The sequence below is a fragment of the Orycteropus afer genome, unplaced genomic scaffold, assembly GCF_000298275.1.
Source record: "Orycteropus afer afer isolate SDZICR_OR568_19922 unplaced genomic scaffold, OryAfe1.0 scaffold00430, whole genome shotgun sequence".
Taxonomy (NCBI): domain Eukaryota; kingdom Metazoa; phylum Chordata; class Mammalia; order Tubulidentata; family Orycteropodidae; genus Orycteropus; species Orycteropus afer.
The window spans coordinates 407496-426409 of record NW_006922017.1 but is presented as its reverse complement, the minus strand read 5'-3'; the positions used below and the strand labels follow the sequence as shown (position 1 = coordinate 426409).

Genomic DNA, 18914 nt, shown 5'->3' with positions numbered 1-18914 from the left:
TGGGAATTGCTATTAGCAACTGAGGAGATCCTGATTTTAAAGTCGCCCACCTGGGTTATTTCTGTTGGGTGTGGCACAATACAATGTTTTGGGAGGTGCCCACTCTCTCTCAGGTGCTTAGAGTTCTGATGCTGTGATTGGCTAGTTTGACCACCCTTCCAGGCTCAAAAGGAGGCCACCTGAAGACAGAACTCTCTCTGACTGCTGGCTGAGAAAGATGTGCTGCTGAAAGAGACAGGCGCTCCTGAAAGAAACACGTGCTGCTGTGAAAGAGATGCAAGAGACACACATTGCTGAGTGAGGCACTGAGGGACCAGCACTGCTGGGAAAGAGACTGTGAGAGACTATTGGCTGAGGGACAGTGGGCTGGGAGAGAGACTGAACATTTTCCCTGAACTTGAATTGTAGCCTGTGGTGCTTCCCTAATAAACCCCATAATCTGTGAGCTCTATGTGGCCACTGCAGCGAATTATCGAACCCAGGAGAGAGGTGGTGGGTGCTTTGGGAGGAACGGTTGGTGAAAGTGCTAGAGGGAGGCAGCATGTCTGGCCTTGCAGTAATAGGCCTTGGGTTACTGCTGGTAATCTGGTCTTCCTCTCGTGGGATTATAGGAGGTCAGAACATGTGGCCTCCTTGCCGTTTTTGCACATTCCTTCCTTCTGAGCAGTGCTATACTTCTTCTCTCCCATGGTTGATAGTTCTAAGGAATGCACCTCCCTGGTGTCATTATTCACTTCTTAGGCTTGTCTGTTGTTTGGCTGAAAGTTAAGCCATGGGAGTAAGTTCAGTTCCAGGTCCGTATGGTGAGTAGGGGCTGTGTTCTAGAGGGTTTCACAAGTCTCCATCAGACCAGTGAGCCTAGTCTTTTGTTAATTTTGAGTTTTTTTCCATAATTTTCTTCCATTCTATCCAGGTTCTCCAATTTTGATCCCATTCCAAGTAGATGGCAGTGGTAGCCAGGCACCATCTACTTCTTGATACACAACCTTAACTACCACACTTCTATGCATTCCTGCCCTCTAAGCTTTCTCCTGATGTAAATGCTACCCTTTTGATCTCTCATGGTTGATCATTCTAAGGAGTATACCTAGCTGATACAATTGTTTACCTTGCAGACCTGTTGGTTGTTTGGCTGGAAGTTAAGCAGTGGAGTGAGTTCAACCAGCACCATTTGTTAAAGAGACTATCACTTCCTTATTAAATGGGTTTCAGCCCTTTGTTAAAGATCAGTTGTCCATAGGTGGATGAATCTATTTCTGAATTTGAAATTCTGTTCCACTGCACTATGTCTTAGTCTTGTACCAGTATCAGGTAGTTTTGACTACAGCAGCTGTATAATAGGTTTTGAGATTGAGAAGTGAGGTCTCCTGCCTTATTCTTCTTGTTAAGTAGTGCTTTTCTTATCCAAGGTTGTCTTTCCTTTCCATATACAATTAGTGATTGTTTTTCCTATATCCTTAAAGAATATTGATAGTGATGCAAATAACATAAATAAGAAAGTAGAGGTGACATCACAACAGAACCAATAGAAATGTAAAGAATAATATCAGGATACTATGAAGAATTGTACTCTAACAAATTTGAAAATCTGGAAGAAATGGATAGGTTTTTAGAAACACACTCCTTACCTAAACTGACACAGACTGAGGTAGAAAACTTGTACAGACCCATAACAAAAGAAGAAATTGAACAAATCGTTAAAAAAAATTACCAACAAAAAACGTCCTGGCCTGGATGGTTTCACTGAAGAGTTCTAGCAATCATTCAGAGAAGAGCTGACACCAATCTTACTCACACTATTCCAGAACATAGAAAAGGATAGAATCCTCCCAGATTAATTTTATGAAGCAAGCATAACCCTGATAACAAAACCAGGGAGAAACAGTATCAGAAAGAAAAACTACAAACCAGTATCCCTCATGAATATAGATGTAAAAATCTTCAACAAAATCTTAGTCAATAGACTCCAACACATACTAAAAAAATAATACATCATGACCAAGTGGGATTCATACCAGGTATGCAAGGAAGTTCAACATTAGAAAAACAATAATACATCCTATAAGTTAAATAAAGGACAAGAGTCCATGATCATATCAATAGATGCAGAAAAGACATTTGATAAAATCCAACACCCATTCCTGATTTAAAAAAAAAAAAAAAAACCTCTCAGAAAAAGAGGAATAGAAGGGAAATTCCTGAACATGATAAAAAGTATATATGCAAAACCAATAGCCAACATTCTCAATGGAGAGAGATTGTCACCATTTCCCTTGTGAACAGGAACAGACAAGGATCCCCTCTATCTCCATATCTGTTCAACATTGTATTGGAAGTACTAGCCAGGGCAGTATAGCAAGAAAGGGAAATCAGAGGCATCCAAATTGGTAAGAAAGAAGTAAAACTTATCCCTATTTGCAGATGATAGGATCCTATATGTAGAAAACCCAAGAGAGACAGCAAGCAAATTACTGGAACTTATTGAAAGATTTAGCATAGTGGCAGGATACAAGATCAACATTAAAAAATCAGTGAAATTCCTCTACAGCAGCAAAGAGGTCTCTGAAAAGGAAGTAGAGGAATTAATACCATTTACAATAGCTACCAAAAAGATAAGATACTTAGGAAGAGAGCTTACCAGGAACACAAAAGCCCTATACAAAGAAAATTACAAAACACTGCTTTAAGAAACTATAAGAGATTTATATAAATGGAAGAACATACCATACTCATGGATAGGAAGATTGAACATTATGAAAATTTCAGTGCTACCTAAAGCAATCTATACCTTCAATGCAATCCTGATCCAGATTCCATCAACATTCTTTTAAAATATGGAAAAACCAATCAGTAATTTTATATGGAAAGGAAAGAGACCTCCCATAAGCAAAGCACTAATGAAGAAGAAAAACAAAGTAGGAGGTCTCACATCCTCACATCTTAGATCCTACTACACAGCCACAGTTGTCAAAACAGTCTGGTGTTGGTACAATGACAGACACATAGACCAGTGGAGCAGAATTGAGAACCCAGAAATCAATCTATCAACGTATGGCCAGCCGATCTTTGGAAAAGGGCTGAAATCCATCCAGTGGAGAAGAGATAGGTCTCTTTCACAAATGGTGCTGGCAAAACAGGATATTCATTTGCAGAAAAATGAAACAAGATCCATACCACATACTATACACAAAAACTAACTCCAGATGGATCAAAGACTTAAATGTGAAACCTAAAATGATAAAGTTCGGCAAAGAAAAAATAAGAACAAACTTAGGGGCCCTGATTTATGGCATAAAAGACTATGAAGCATAACCCAAGATACAAAAACAACAGAAGATAAATCAGATAAACTAAACATTAAATTCTTATGTGCATCAAAAGACTTCTCCAAAAGAGTAAAAAGAGAACCTACAGAATGGGGAAATATATCTGGCAATGACATATCGGACAAAGGACTTACCTCTAAAATTTATAGAAAACTCCAACACCTCATCATCAAAAAGATAGACAGTCCAATTAGAAGATGGGCAGAAGATATGAACAGATATGAACAGACACTTCACCAAAGAAAATAGACAGCTAGCAAGCACATGGAGAATTGTTTATGATCATTAGCCATTAGAGAGATGCAAATCAAAACAATGAGATACCATCTCACCCCAGCATTAATATCAAAGTTCCACAAGACAGAAGATAACAAATGCTGGTGAGGATGTGGAGAGACTGGGACTGTCATACACTGCTGGTGGGACTATAAAATGATTAACGACTGTGGAAATTGGTATGACAATTCCTTAAAAAGTTGGACATAGAAATACCATTTGATCCAGCAATCCCATTACTAGGTATGTATCCTAAAGAAGTGAGAGGCAGGACACAGACATATGTATGCCCATGTTCATCACAGCACTATTCACAATAGGCAAAAGATGGAAACAATCTAGTGCTCATCAACTGAGGAATGAATAAACAAACTGTGGTACATACATAGAGTGGAATACTATGCAACCCTATGAATGATGTAGAATCTGCAAAACACCACACAACGTGGATGAACTTGGAGACCACTATGCTGAGGGAAATAAGTCAATCACAGGAGGATAAATAATGTGTTCGTCCACTGTTGTAAAAAGTCAGGGAAAGATTTATATATAGAAGGAAAATTTCTTTGTTGGTTTCCAGGGATGGAAGGGAAGAGGGGGCTAAATTCCTAGGGGAAAATAATTTAGATAGATAGATAGAAAATTATTATTATTATTATTATTATACCAAAGATTAATAGTGATTACCAGGAGTAGGAGGAAACAGGAAAGGGGAAGCTTTTGTTTGTGGCATTGAGTTCATGCTAATAGTGGTGGAATATTTTGGAAAAGGAAAGCAGTAATGGTGGCACAACATGGAAAATGTCATCAATGTCCCTGAGCTGTAAATAGGGAAGTTTATGTTGGCCAGTGTCTTGTTGTATATGTTTTCACCACAATAAAAGTTAAAAAAAAAAAAAAAATGACTGGACTCTGGATCAGGATTGCATTGCATCTATAGATTGCTTTGGGTAGTGTTGAAATTTTCACAGTGTTCAGTCTTCCTATTCATAAGCATGGTATGTTCTTCCATTTAGGTAGGTCTTATAATTTCTTGTAATAGTGTTTTATAGTTGTCCTTATATAGGTTTTTGTGTCCCAGGTAAGATTTATTCCTAAGTTTTTTCTTTTTTTAAGTATTTTTTTCTTTTTTTTAAATTGTCATTTGGGTGAAAGTTTACAGAGCAAATTTGTTTTCCATTTAACAATCTATTTATATTCTGTTTAAGTATTTTATCCTTTTGGTAATTACTATAAATTGTATTGTTTTCCTTATTTCATTTTCACAGATTTGTTAATTTGGGGGAATCCAGCTGATTTTTGTATTTTGATCTTTTACCCTGCCACTTTTCTGATCTTTCAAATAGTTCCAGTAGTTTTCTTGGAGTCTTTTGGATCTTCTGTGTATAAGATGTTATCATCTGCAAATAGAGATAGTTTTACTTCTTCTTTGCCAATTTGGATGCCTTTTATTTCCCTTTTTTACTGCTTTGCCTTGGCTAGGACTTCCAAAGCAGTGTTGAATAGAAGTGGTGATAGAGAGCAGTCTTGTCTAGTTCCTTTTCACAAGGGGAATGGTTTCAGTCTTTCTTCATTGAGAATGATGTTGGCTGTTGGTTTTGCATATATGCCCTTATGTTGAGGAATTTCCTTCTATTCCTGTTTTGCTAAGCGTTTTTGTCAGGAATGGGTGTTAGATTTTCTCAAATGCCTTTTCTGCATCAATTGATACATTTTTTTTTTTCATTCATTTTATTTATATGATGGATTATGTTGTATGATTTTCTGATGTTGAAACATCCTTGCAAACCTGGTATGAATCCCACTTGTTCATGGTGTATTTTTATTTATTTATTTTAAATATAGTGTTGGATTCTTTTGCTAGGATTTTTGTTGAAGTTTTTTGCATCTATATTCATGAGTGATATTGGTTTGTAATTTTCATTTTCAGTGGTATCTTTGCCTGGTTTTGTTATCAGGGTTATGCTTGCTTCGTAAAATAAACTTGCAAGTATCCCATCTGTTTCTATGTTCTGCAATAGTTTGAGCAGGGTTGGTGTCAGCTCTTCTCCGAATGTTTAGTGGAAATCTCCAGTGAAGCTGTCTGGACCAGGACTTTTTTTGTTGTTGTTGGTAGTTTATTATTATTATTATTATTATCTGTTCAATTTCTTTCTTCCTTTCCTTCCCTTCCCTTCCCTTCCCTTCCCTTCCCTTCCCTTCCCTTTTTCCTTTCCTTTCCTTTCCTTTTTCCTTTCCTTTCCTTTCCTTTCCTTTCCTTTCCTTTCCTTTCTTTTCTTCTCTTTCCTTCCTGTGCAAATTTTCTACTTCGCTCCATGTCCATTTAGTAGGTAGCATGTTTCTAGAAATCTGTCCATTTCTTCTAGGTCTTCAAATTGTTGGAGTACAGTTCTTCATTGTTGTTGTATGTGCCGTGGAGTTGGACCCAACTCATAGTGAACCCTCCTTGGGTTTCTGAGGCTGTATCACTATGAAAATAGATTGCCCAACCTTCCTTCCAAGGAGTAGCTGGTGGGTTTGAATTGCCATACTTCTGGTTAGCAGTCAAGTGCTTTAGGTACTACGCTACCAGAGCTCCTACGGTTCTTCATAGTATCCTGATATTCTTTTTATTTCGGTTGGTTCTCTTGTTACATCGCCCTGTTCATTTCTTATTTGTGTTATTTGTGTTGTTGTCTCCTTTTCCTTTGTTAAGTTTGCCATTGGTTTGTTGATTTTATTAATCTTTTCAAAGAACCAGCTTCTAGTCTTGTTAATTTTTCCTTGTCTATTTTCTGTTTCATTTCTTTCTGCTTAACTCTTTATTATTTCTTTTCTCTCATGACTTTAGGCTGTTTTTACTGCTTTTTTCCCAATCATTGGAGATGTTGCTTTTGGCATTTTCTTCTTTTTTGATGTGTATATTTATTGCAATAAATTGCCCTGTGATCATTGCTTTTGCTGTGTCCCAAAGATTTTGGTATGTTGTGTTTTCATTTTTGTTTGATTCAAGGAAATATTTTATTTCTTCTATTACCCAGTAGTTTTTAAGGAGGGTGTTACTCATTTTCCATGTGCTTGCTTTTTTTCTGTTGATCTTCCTATTGTTGGTTTCTAATTTTATAGCATTGTAATATGAGAAGATGCTTTGTAATATTTCAATGTTGTTAAATTTATTGAGGCTTGTTTTGTGGCCTGATATATAGTCTATCCTGGAGAATGTTCCATGTGGGCTGGAAAAGAATGTATATTGTGCTGTTGTTGGGTGAAGTGCTCTGTAGATGTCTATAAGGTCAAGTTGGTTGGTTGTATTTTTAATTCCTCTCTTTGTTCAGTTTCTTTTCTGTTCTGTCTTTCACTGAAAGTAGTGTATTAAAGTCTCCTACCATTCTCGACGGCACATAACAACAACAACAACAACAACAACCACCATTATTGTGGAGTTGTCTATTTCTGTTTTCAATTCTGTTTAAGTGTTGGGGCTCTTTCATTGTGTGCATAAGACATTTGTTATGGTTATGTCCTCTTTTGGTTGATGCTTTACTTATTGTATCATGTTCTTCCATGTCTGTTTTTGTGGTTCTTATGTTTAAGTATATTTTATCAGATATTAATATAGCCACTCTTGCTCTTTTTTGATTGCCATCTACCTGATATATTTTTTCTGACCTTTGATTTTTAGTCTGTTTTTGTCTTTGTGTCTAAGATGTTATCTCTTGTTTTCAGCATGTTGATGGATCATGTTTTTGTGTCCATTCTGCGTCACTCTGTCTCTTGAGGGGTGCATTTAATCCATTTACATTCAGTGTCATTATGAACAAGTATGAATTTATTGCTGTTACTTTGTTATGTGTTTTTTTGGGATATATTGATTTCTTTGTTTTATATAATTTTCTGTGCTGAGCTCAGTATGTGAGTCTTTTTAATCATCTCTTTCATCTCTGTTTCAGTATTTGATAAATATTTGTGCCTTTCCTCTTTTTTACTTTTATGGGAAGATTTATTAATTTTCTTTGAGATTACCTTGTGATTTGTCATTTTCTTCCCAAATTTAAAACAGTCTGTTCAGTCTCAAAATTATCTTGACTTCCTCTCCATTTGGAAATTCTTTAATTACACTGTTTATTCCCTCTTTTTGATTTGTAGTTGTCCTCACTTGCCAATTGATATCTCTGGTTCCCTGTTTACTGTCTTGTAAGTTTATATTACTTTGGATACTTCTATGTGTGAGTTGATTTCTGGGGTATGTTGTCATGTGTGTTAATCATCAATTGTTGTCTGCTATTGTTGGTTCTCTGTCCAAAGGACTCTCTTTAAAATCTCTTGTAAGATTGATCTGGATTTTTCAAATTCCCTTAATTCCTATTTATCTAGAAATATCCTAATTTTACTATCATATTTAAGGTATAGTTTTGCTAGGTATATAATTTTTTGTTAGCATTTTTTTTCCTTCAGGGTTTTATATATCATTCCTTTGTGTTCTTGCCTGCATGGTTTCTCCCAAGAAATCTGAGCAGAGCTTAATCTCACTGGTTGCCCTTTGTATATAACTTTTCATTTTTCCTATGCTTCTTTCAGGATTCTCTTTGTCTTTGGTTTTGTAAAGTTTCATTATGATGTGTCTTAGTGATTTTCTTTTAGGGTCTATCCTATTCAACTTCTTGAATGGATATCTTCTCGTCCTTTATCATATTAAGGAAGTTCTCTTCCAACAGACCTTTGACAAAATTCTCCATGGTTTCATTTGATTCTTCCTGTTCTAGAATGCTAATCACATGTAAATTAATCCTCCTAATGGTGTCCCACATAATTCTTTTTTTCTAATTGTTCCTTTAATAAAGTAGTATTGAAATTTATCTTGGTCTCACTAATTCTGTCTTCATTGATTCAGTTATATGCCTTTGCCTTTTCAATGTGTTATCTATTTCTGAAATTTTAGTATTAATCTTTTGGATTTCTGTTTGCTATTTTTGTATGGTTTCTAATTTTCCATTTATTTTGGTATTTTGTTCTTGTGTTGTTATAAATTCTTCTAGAGTATGTTTTCCTCAATTTAATCAGTTTTTTCCTTGATTTTGTCAGAATTTTCCTTAATTTTGTTAGTGTTTTCCTTGTTCTATCTCTTAATCTGTTGAGGGTACCAATATATAACTTTTTAAAATTCCTTGTCAGGTATTTTCAGTGCTACTTCTTCCTCAAGAAGATTCTCCGGCACTGTATTCTGGTTGCATCTTTGTACTGTTTTATCTTCTTTGTGTGACCTGGGATTGTCAGTTTTCTCTGACACTTTGATGTCATTGTATTTATATTTAATTGGTGACTGTATATTGGTGTGATTCACTTAGGTTTTTTTTTTTTTTTTTCAATCTTCCTATTTTTTCGATATATGCAAGCAAATGGGGCTTGTGTGCTACTCTGTTCATTAGTTTGACAGCACTTAGGTATGCACAACTTGTTTCCTGGTAGATGTGATAGAGGACAGGAATGTGTGCACAGATTTGTGTTAACAGTACATGAAGCAGTTGAGGGTGGTTTGGGCTGGTATTGGCCACTGTCTGTCATTGATCAGTTGGTACAGAAGCAGATGGTGACCCTTCCCCAGTGGCTGAGGCTGCAGGTAGAACAGATGTGGTTGGGTTGTGTGGCCACAGTTGCTGTCTCCCACCTTTGTGGTCAGTAGCTACCAATATGTTGCTGTTTCCCACCTTTGTGGTCAGTAGCTACCAATATGCTTGCCCATGCCTTCCTTGGCCAGTGGAGCTGAATATTAGGTTACTGCTCTGATCAGCTCTGATAACAGTGCTTGAGACATTTGACTGCTAACCAGAAGGCTGGAGGTTCAAACCCACCAGGCACTCCATAGAAGGAAGATTGAGCAATCTACTTCTGTAAAGATTTACCAGCTCAGAAACCCAATGGGGGTCACTATGAGTTGGAATCAACTCATTGGCAGTGGGTTTGGTTTTTTTGGTTTTGCTCTGATTAGAATACTGCTGGCAAATATTCACAATGGCCAAACTATCACACCAGTCAACAGTCCATAGCTCCTTTTGTCAGCTTCTTTTTTTTTTTTTTAATTTTTTTTAACACATTTATGTATTTTGTTGTGCCAATTTGAGTCTGGTGTCCTCCAGTACTGTGGTCCTTAGGTAGTAGATCTATTGGATCTCTCTCCCATAGTGTCGAGATGTCTGTGAGGGATTACTGTGTGTCTGTCTTCTATTGTTTCTGTAAGGACTGCAAGTATTTTGTATCACTGGTGTCTGTATAAGATTAGCCTCAGCTGAATCTGTCCTTGGTCTAGAGTATACCTCTGTTCACTGACCCATCTGATCATCTCAGGTGTTTATGTGTTTATCTATATAGCCTAGTGTTTGGTGTTAATGGCAGTGTGGTATTGTGGACACATTGGTTGGTATTAGCATCTTTCGTCTCTCTCTTATGTACACAGTTGTTCAAACCTGCCTTGTGCTTGCCCAGGGCCCTCAGCGACAGTTCTCTTGATTGTGGGTGAGTGGGTGGGAGTTATTCTGGCAGGTGCTCATCGGACTTTATTCTTCTAGGAATTTTTTTTTTTTTCCCCAAATAAATGCAGTTTGACGGTGGAAAAAGGAAAAAAAGTCCATTTGTCTTCTTATTTGCTATTTTCATTCTACTGTTGTTGTTAGGTATCATCAAGTTGATTGTGACTCATAGTGACCCTATGTACAGAGCAAAATATTTCCCAGTCTTGTACTATCCTAACAACCCTTGCTAGGCTTGAGGCCATCGTTACAGCCACTATGTCCATCTGTCTCGTTGAGGGCCTCCCCCTTTCTTGCTGACCCTCCACTTTACATAGAATGATAACGTTCTCCAAGAACTGGTTCCTTCTGACAACATGACTAAGGTAGATGAGAGGAAATCTGGCTATTCTTGCTTCCAGGGAACGTTCTGGCTACACTTCCTCCAGGATAGATTTCTCTGTTCTTTTGGCAATCTATATTACTTTCAGTATTCTTTGCAAACACAATTCAAAGACATTAATTCTTTTTTGGTCTTCCTTATTGGCTGTTCACCTTTCACATGCATATGAGATGATTGAAAATACTATAGCTTGGGTTAGTTAGGCTCACCATAGTCTTCAAAGGGACATCTTCGCTCTTTAACATTTTGAAGATGTCCCTTTTGCAAAATATTTGCCCAGTTTAATACGACATCTGATTTCTTGACTGCTGCTTCCATGGGAGTTGATTGTGAATCCACGTAAAATGAAATGTCTGACAACTTCAATTTTTGCTCCATTTATCATGATATTCCTTACTGGTCCATTATGAAGATATTTGTTTTCTTTATGTTGAGGTGTAATCTATACTGAAAACTGGTTTTTTAGTCTCCATCAGCATACAGATTGAATAACTATGGTGAAAGGATACAACTCTGATGCATGCCCTTCCCAATTTTAAACCATCCAGTATTGCCTTGTTCTGTGCGAACAATAGTCTCTTGGTCTGTGTTCAGGTTCTTCATGAGCACAATTAGGTGTTCTAGAATCTCCATTCTTTGCAGTGCTTTCCATCATGTTACCCACACAATCAAATGCCTTTGCATAGTCAGTAAAACACAAGTAAACATCTATCTTTTATTTTCTTCTCTTGTTAGGTGCCGTCAAGTCAGCTCCAACTCATAATGACCCTATATATAACAGAAACAGTGGCTGCTCCTGGACCAGCCTCACAATCCTTGCTATACCTGAGTCCCTAGTTGCAGCCACTGTGTCAATCCATCTCGTTGAGGGCCTTCCCCTTTTTTACTGACCCTCTACTTTACCAAGCAAGATATCCTTCTCCAGGGAATGGTCCCTTTCTTCTATTAGCTGGTGTTTATTCCACTTCTTTATCCTTGCCTTTGAAGCTCAAGGTTCCCAGACTATCCTTTGTATCTGCTTCTATTGGTTCCTTCTTTCTTTGTTGTAGCAGGTCTGGGTAGCTTGTCTGCCTATTCTGCCACATGTCAGAAGTCCCCAGTCATTTTTTTTTAATATATACTGTTTTCCATATGTTTTGTATATTTTTCTAGACTCTTGGTTTTGTTTCACTGATGTGCTATCTACTCATATATCACTATGACACTATTTTGATTTTGATGGTGAGGTTGCACAATATGTTTTCTTCTCTGGTAGGGCTAGCCACCTTCCATCATTACTCTCCATTTAAAGGATTCCCCTGCCTATTCTTACTTGTTTAATTAATTTTCTTGTTATCAAATTGACTACTCCCAAGCGTGGTTTTTCACATGATCACTGGATGTGTGTATAGTCATCGACTGAAGTGGTAACATCAATAAGTTGTCCAATTGAACTTTTGTAAACATATTTAACATTTTACACATAAAAATGGTAAATGTATGAAATACCAAGTCACTTTTTAAATGGGAAAATAATTTGATTGTTTTTGTGAACGATACAGATAATCTTGTAGCACCTAAATTTCAGGAACAGATTCTTTCATAATTTATCATTAGTGTTTGATATGTAAGCCTGTTTTTATTCCTAGTCCTTTGAGTACTGCCATTCCAACAAAAGTAGTGGTCTTGTTGACAAATTAGAATTATTTTATTCCACATGTTTAGCCTTGGTGTAGTGCCTAAGGCATTTGACTGCTAACTAGAAGGCTACCAGTTCAAACCCACTAGCCACTCCTTGAAAGAGAGGTTGGGCAATCTACTTCCGTAGTTACACTGCCTCAGAAACCCAAGGAAGGATCTCTATGAGTTGGATCCAACCTGACGGCAGTGACTTTGGTTTTGGTTTTGGTTGGTTCAGACTTACTACCTTTTCAGGCTAGACACAAGCCCAAAGCGTGGTTATTCATCTAAAAAAGATTACAATGACAAATGCCTCCCTTTAAGTAGATTATGCTGGATTCCCATACTTGGGTCCTTGGATCATTAGACTTCATGTCAGTGAACTGAACATTAAAATAATGACATGGCAATGCCTTTTCTCTTTTAACACCACCACTCTAATCTTAGGAGCTCTGGTGGTATAATGCCTAAGGCATTTGACTCCTAACCAGAAGGCTGGCAGTTCAATCCTACCAGTCACTCCTCGGAAGAAAGATTGGGCAATCTACTTCTGTAGAGATACTGCCTGTTGACTCGATGGCAGTGAGTTTTGGCTTTTGTTTTTTTTGACTCTACACTTTATGCTCATTTGTTTGGTATGTTTTGACAGATTAATTCATTTTATCCACAAATAATCTAGAATACTTCTTTTTTAAGTGAAAAAGAATATTCCTTTTAGTTCACACTTTTTACAAAATAGACCCATCAATATTCTGCTTGAGCAAAGCCAAGCTGACCTGAAGTTTTATATTTTAGAATTTAATTCTTGGGATATTGAATCCACACCTTTAAAATGAAATTAAGTGGTAGTATTCTGCTAGATGATGATGTTGTTGTTGTGGCGTTTGAAACACCGGTGGCACAACCTCAAGCCTCACAGCAACATGCCAGCCACCACAGTACAACAAACTGACAGACGAGTTTGTCTCCCATACCTGTTCAAAACCTCTCCCCAGAAATGAGTGTAGAAATGTAGATTTTGAAAGGAAATGATCTTTTACATTTCAGGGCTATGTGATTTTCCTTGAATAGAACTTAATATATAGTCAATCCTCATTCTATGATACTATTATCCTTCTAGCAGCTGTTCTCAGATAGGAAGCAAAGTAAATTTTAAAAAAGAAAAGCTCATTGTTCATGTCCTGGCTAGTTTAAGGGGTTGAATGTTCTGAGCTGCAAGTGCAAGCCCACCAGTTCCTGGGCCAACTCTACCTGGAATAGTGCATTAGGAGCCTCAGGCTCATCAGAGGTGTGGGGAGGGGAGAGTTGTCCTTAAGAATTCTACATGATTGTGATGTGCCTTGAGTGCACTCAGAACAACCTTGTGAGTACTGAGATCTCTTTCTCTAATGTTTGTCTGTTTTCTCAGATCTCATACCTTTTTTCTGTCTTGGTGTCATGAAAATGATAGGGTTTGGGAACCATATTTTATTCCAGCACAAGTCCCTTTCTACCTAACTCTTGCTGGGTCTGCTAACTCTACCACTTCCTTCTGGTTCTTAGAACAGGCTTAGTGACTTTCTCTGAAAGTACTAAGGTTCCCCTCCCCTGTTGTTGTTGTTATGTGCCATCGAGTCAGACCCGACTCATAGCGACCCCTCCTTGGGTTTCCAAGGCAGTATCACCACAGAAGTAGATTGCCCCATCTTCCTTCCGAGGAGTGGCTGGTGGGTTCCCCTGCCCTGGAGGAAGTAAAATCAGTGCTACAGCCTGAGACCCCTATATTCAATTCTTGACTCTACCCTCTACTTAACTCTGTGACCCTATAGATCAGTCTTTACATTCCAGACTCTTAGTCTGCTATTCTTGGTAACATGAAGGGCCCCCGTATGCTTCCAGGGTCAGCCACACAGGTTAGAAATTCACCTCTTTGGCTAAATTTTGTAGGCATTACTCACAAAACTTAATGTACTGCTGACATTTAACATTCATAATTAGTTTACACATTTAACTTACCAGAGGAAATTAAGATGAATCACTATTGTATTAGGCATATTAAAAAAAAAAGAATGATAATGCATGATTTTTTTCATTGGTGGTTATTTCTAGATACATAGAGGCATTTGGTTAGAAGTTGAATGACTTTCTATCAAGTTAGTGTTTGTAGGACACTTTTAGAATGAATTGATTAATTACATTTTAAAAAATAGAATTCATCTCATTTTTTGGTGGTGTGGCCAAAAGCGGAGGTATGGCTTATTTACAGTAGAGACAGCTTCAGTGAAGCGAGCTCTAACGTGTTAAGTTTACAGTTAGCAATTCCTAGAGAGTTCGTTGCTGTGCTCTGAATTTAAATAAAATAAAGTACGTTTTCAATTTGTGACTCTTTCAAAGCTTGTTTCATTTTCTCTTAAATTTGTATTTACATAAATATCTGGAGTCTAAAACAAGCCAGACTTTTCAATATGAATCTTCTAGTCTATAAATTTACTAAGTAAATATTTTATAGGTTTATAAAACTATATTAGTCTGAAAACGAGAAAAAGAAGATGGATTGTTTTTATTGAGTGCTGCTGCTTTGTTGGAAAGGCTTAGCAGTCGAGCCTCACTTAAATGTATTTTTAAAAAATATATAAATTTGCCTAAATTATGGATCAAATTATGCCTTTCAAAATATATATACCTACCTATTGAAAAGCCTGGCTTAAGATTGTGAGGCTATATAAAGTGCTAGGAAACAGGAGTAATAACCATAGCATTATAAAGAGAGTTATGAATTGTCCCATTGTTTCCAGTTTTTATTTCTTGCATACTTTAGATTAATTTAAATAAACATTTTGCAGAAGATCGGGGATGTCTTGGCATCTCTTAAGTTTTAAATAACTACTTTTATTGCAAATATTTATTTGACGGCATTGTGTTAATGAAATAGTATAAAAATTTAAACAATATTATGCAAGGAGTATTCTGTGAACTTTGTAATACTAAGTATAAATCTTTTCATACAAAATAATTATTTTCTACATATTGTCTGTATCTATGAAAAAAATTTAGTATCATTTGATCTTTTTAAACTCAAACTTATACAAATAAAAATAGTTACCAATGTTGTAATTGGACTTCTTTTTATTGGTTATTTTACCAAACAAAAAATTTTAACTATTGCAGATATCTTACATGGTATCCTGTTGCACTATATACATAATCTTTCAGAATGCTTTTGTGATAATGGAAGCATTTCGTCTATATAAAATGGTTTTTAAATTTAGGATTATTGAAGTTGCTAACTTTTGGAAAGATTTTTATGCTTCTCTTCTTCTTTTACAGTCAGTCACAAGTTTGAGTCATGGACAGTAAATCATGCCTTTCCCCACCAATTCCCCTCACCAGCCCACTACTATCAAGTTGAGTCTGACTCATAATGACCCCCATAGGGTTTCCAAGACTGTAATTCTTCATGGAAGCAGATTGCCTCATTTTCTTCCCGCAGAGCAGCTGGTGGGTTTGAACCACCAACCATCTGGTTAGCAGCCAAATGTCTTACTTTCCCCTCACCAAACCCAGATGGTTAGCAGCTCTTTTCTGTGTTCAAATCATTCTGTTTCCCCTTTCCCGTAAATTTACCTATAAAAATACCTCAAACCTTTTGAACATAGAGCCTCTTTACATTCTTAATAATTAATGAGGACATCAAAAAAATTTATTTATATTTATATGGGCTAGATATATTGATATTTAATCATACTAGAAATCAAAACAAAATTTTCAAATATTAATTTAAAATTAATAACAATCATAAGCCCATTTCATGTAAACATAAATTTTTTTTTTTTAATTTGTATTGTGATTTGGGTGAAAATTTACAGAGCAAATTAACTTTCCATACAGCAGTGGGTTCACATATACTTTGTCTTAATGACATTGACTGCAGTTTCCCACAATGCAATAGCTCACCTCTCATTTCCTCCCCATAGTTACCTCTTCCCTGTAAATAACATTTTAAAAATAAATAAATAAATACTTTTGAAAACAAAATAGCAAGGAGAATGGCATTGTTTTATATTTTTTTGTAGATAATTCTGTGTCTGTTTCTGCATTCAATTTGTTTTGATGTATTGTTGTGAAGTGTAGAAAACCCAGCCTCACACAGATATGTGCTTGAAAATGAAGTATTTTAAGAGCTTTTTCAGATAATTGTGGATATTCATCTTTGATAACACACTGACACTTGAGAGGTGGTAGTTTCATAAAGGTTAATGGCTATGTGGTATCTGAAATCATATTGGCAAGCTCCTCATAACTTTTATATCAAAATCTATTAGTTTATTTTACATTTACAATGTTTCTTTTATCCATGCATGATTTTGTGATATGGCTTTGTTGTTTTGACTATATTTGTTCACTGAGTTATCATTTAGTTACACAATATTTTTTAAAATTACATTTGTTAATGTTATATGAGCTCATCAGAAAAGTCTTTAGGTATTTATAAACTGAAAAGCTCATGATAGCAAATACAAGTTTTCCAAATTTCTTATTTTTGCTTGAAAACTTGAATTTTATCATTGGAAACAAATGCTGTCAGTTTTCCTTGAACTGGGAGACTTCCATTAAATAACAAATTGTGAACAACTAATTTGTCATTCAGTCATTCTTTCAAGTAAAAAATAGTGATACAGTAGTTAAAGCACTTGGTTGTTAACTAAAAGGTTGGTAGTTTGAACCCACCATCTGCTCTGTAGGCAAAAGACTTAGTAGTCTGCTTCCATAAAGATTTACTTCCTGGAAACTCTATGGGGCAGTTCTAGTCTGTCCTGTGTATGCTGTTGAAATTTATGCACCAATCACCAAAGCCAAAGATGAGGAAATTGAATATATTTTACCAATTTCTGCAGTCTGAAATTGACCAAACATGCAATCAAGATGTGTTAATTATCACTAGTAATTGGAATGCAAAAGTTGGAAGTAAGAATCACTGGTAGTTTGGAAATACGGCCTTGGTGATAGAAATAACAATGGAGATTACATGATAGAATTTTGCAAGATCAACGACTTATTCATTGCCAGTACCTTTTTTCAACAACACAAATGGCAGCCATACATGTGGACATCACCAGATGGAGTTCACAGGAATCAGATTGACTACATCTGTGGCAAGAGGCGATGGAGAAGCTCAATACCTTCACCAAAACAAGGCCAGGAGCTGATTGTGGGACAGACCATCAACTGCTCATATGCAAGTTCAAATTGAAGCTGAAGACAATTAAAAGAAGTCCACGAGAGCCAAAATATGACTTTGATTATATCCCTCCTTAATTCAGAGACCATCTAAAGAGTAGATTTGATGCATTGAACACCAGTGACTGAAAATTAGAAGAATTGTGGGTTAGCATCAAGAACATCATCCATGAAGGAAGCAGGTCATTAAAAAGACAGGAAAGGCAGAAAAGACCAAAATGAATGTGAGAAGAGACTCTGAAAGTTGTCTTTGAATGGAGAGTAGCTAAAGCAAATGGAAGAATCGACAGGATAAAAGTCCTGGATAGAAGATTTCAAAGAACAGCTCAACAAGACAAAGTCAGTTATTATAATGAAATGTGCAAAGGCCTGGAGTTAGAAAACCAAAAGGGAAGAACACACTTGGCATTTCTCAAGCTGAAAGAACTGAGGATAAAAAGTAAGCTTCAAATTGCAGTGTTGAACGATTTCATGAGTAATATGTTGAATGATGCAGGAAACATCAAAAGAAGATGGATGGAATACACAGAGTCACTACGCCAAAAAGAATTGGTAGAGGATCATCCATTTCAGGAGGTGGCATATGATCAAGAACCAATGATACTGAAGGAAGTTGAAGCTGCATTGAAGGAATTTGGCTAAAAACAAGGCTCCAGAAATTGATGGAATACCTACTGAGATGTTTCAACAAACAGATGCCCCGCTGGAGGCACTCACTTGGTTATGCCAAGAGATTTGGAAGACAGCTACCTGGCCAACTGACTGGAAGAGATCTATATTTGTACCCATTTCAAAGAAAGGTGATCGTACAGAATGTGGAAATTATCAAACAATATCATTGATATCACATGCAAGTAAAATCTTATTGAAGATAATCCAAAAATGGTTGCAGCAGTATATTGACAGAACTTCCAGAAATGCATGCTGGATTCTGAAGGGGTTATGGAGCAGGGGATATCATAGCTGATGTCAGATGGATCTTGGCTCAAAGCAAAGAATGCCAGAAAGATGTTAGTTGTGCTTTATTGACTATGCAAACACATTCGATTGTGTGGATCATAACAAATTGTGGATGACATTGAGAAGAATGGGAATTCCAAAACACTTAATTGTACTCATGAGGAACCTGTACATAGACCAAGAGGCTGTCGTTCAAACAGAACAAGGGGACACTGCATGGTTTAAAATCAAGAAGGGAGTGTGTCAGGGTTGTATCCTTTCACCTTACTTATTCAATCTGTATGCTGAGCAAATAATCCAAGAAGTTGTAGTATATGAAGAAGAACATGGCATCAGGATTGGAGGAAGGCTCATTAACAACCTGTGATATGCAGATGATACAACTTTGCTTGCTGAAAATGAGGATGACTTGGAGCAATTACTGATGAAGATTAAAGACTACAGCTTGCAGTATGGATTACACCTCAATATAAAGAAAACAAAAATCCTCACAGCTGGACCAATAAGCAACATCATGATGAATGGAGAAAAGATTTAAGTTGTCAAAGACTTCATATTACTTGGTTCTACAATCAACGCCAAAGGAAACAA

The 18914-nt window shown here is 36.5% G+C and overlaps 1 protein-coding gene across 1 annotated transcript in view; it reads left to right on the top strand.

Annotated features, from left to right (window-relative positions):
• DSE (dermatan sulfate epimerase) overlaps positions 1–18914 on the top strand; it is a 55553-nt gene that overhangs the window by 12940 nt on the left and 23699 nt on the right. The gene's annotated exons all lie outside the window — the stretch shown is intronic.